The sequence below is a fragment of the Trichechus manatus genome, unplaced genomic scaffold, assembly GCF_000243295.1.
Source record: "Trichechus manatus latirostris isolate Lorelei unplaced genomic scaffold, TriManLat1.0 scaffold00001, whole genome shotgun sequence".
NCBI lineage: Eukaryota > Metazoa > Chordata > Mammalia > Sirenia > Trichechidae > Trichechus > Trichechus manatus.
The window spans coordinates 42,496,123-42,497,677 of record NW_004443937.1 but is presented as its reverse complement, the minus strand read 5'-3'; the positions used below and the strand labels follow the sequence as shown (position 1 = coordinate 42,497,677).

Here is a 1,555-nt window from a genome sequence, read left to right as displayed (position 1 = left end):
ATCTGCGGGTCAGAAGTCCAAACTGAGTCTGACTGGGGTAAAATTAAGAAGTTGGCAAGACTGTGTTCCTTCTGGAAGCTCTAGGGGAGAATCCCCTTCCTTGCTCTCCAGCTTCTAGAGGTTGCCTGCATCCCCAGATTTGTGGTCCCTTCCTCCATCTTCAAAACCAGCAATGTCCAGTTCAGCCTTTCACATGCTGTTATCAATCTGACATTGACTCTTCTGCCTCCTTCTTCCACATTTAAGGATCCTTGTTAAGTTTGACTGATTAGCAACCTTAATTTTATCTACAACTTTAAATTCTCCTCTGCCAAGTAAAATAACATAATTACAGGTTCTGGGGATTAGGATGTGGACAACTTTGAGGAGTCATTACTCTGCCTACCATATAGAACTATTCATAAATAATCAATCTCTGGGTGGACTCTTTTTTAAGTGTGCTAAATTAAAAACAGAAATAAGAACTGAAGCTTGAAAGATATTGATTTCGAGGAGATAGGCCCTCCTTCCAAAAAAAACATCATCAGAAGCATCCATTATATTAAGAAACCTTTCTGCATAAAACACATTGTGGCACGATAACTCATTAACCTGCACTGTAAAACTCTAAGGTGTTCTTTGGTGAGTAGTATCTGGGGTCATAAATCTTTTGAGCGGCCATCTAAGATACATCTATTCGTCCCATCCCGTTCAGAGCAAAGGAGAACGAAGAAGACCAAAGACACAAAGAAAATATTAGTCCAAAGGACTAATGGACCACATAAACCACAGCCTTCACCAGCCTGAGCCCAGAAGAACTAGATGGTTCCCGGCTACTACCACCAACTGCTCTGACAGGAATCACAATAGAGGGTCCCAGACAGAGCAGGAGAAAAACGTAGAAAAAAATTCAAATTCACAAAGAAGACCAGACTTACTGATCTGACAGAGACTGGAGGAACCCCTGAGATTATGGACCCTGGACACCCTGCTAAATCAGAACTGAAGCCACTTCTGAAGCCCACCTTTCAGTCAAAGATTAAACAGGCCTATAAAACAAACAATAACATACTTGAGCGACGTGCTTCTTAGTTCAACCAAATGGGCAACACCTGCTGAAAATCAAAGATAAGAAGGCAGGAAGGGTGTTCGCTTCGGCAGCACATATACTAAAAATTGGAATCATACAGAGAAGATTAGCATGGCCCCTGCGCAAGGATGATGCACAAATTCGTGAAGCATTCCATATTTTTAAATTTTTGTATGAGAGACTAACTTGAATTGTAAACTTTCATTTAAAGTACAACAATTAAATAAAATTAAGAAAATAAAAGAAGGCAGGAAGGGACAGGAAAACTGGACAAATGAACACAGGGAATCTGGGGTGGAAAGGGGGAGAGTGCTAACACATTGCGGAGATTGCAACCAATGTCACAAAACAATTTGTGTATAAATTTTTTTTTTTTTATTGTTGTAGTGTAAGTGAAAGTTTACATTTCAAGTTAGTCTCTCATACAAAAATTTATACATACATTGTTATGTGACCCTAATTGCTCTCCCTATACTGTGACAGCAC

At 39.8% G+C, this 1,555-nt stretch overlaps 1 non-coding gene across 1 annotated transcript; it reads left to right on the top strand.

Annotated features, from left to right (window-relative positions):
* Positions 1-1,124: 1,124 nt before the first annotated feature.
* LOC111819793 (U6 spliceosomal RNA) lies at positions 1,125-1,232 on the top strand. Its single transcript, XR_002823373.1, has one exon. It is a non-coding gene; the product is annotated as a U6 spliceosomal RNA (small nuclear RNA).
* The last annotated feature ends 323 nt before the right edge of the window (positions 1,233-1,555 follow it).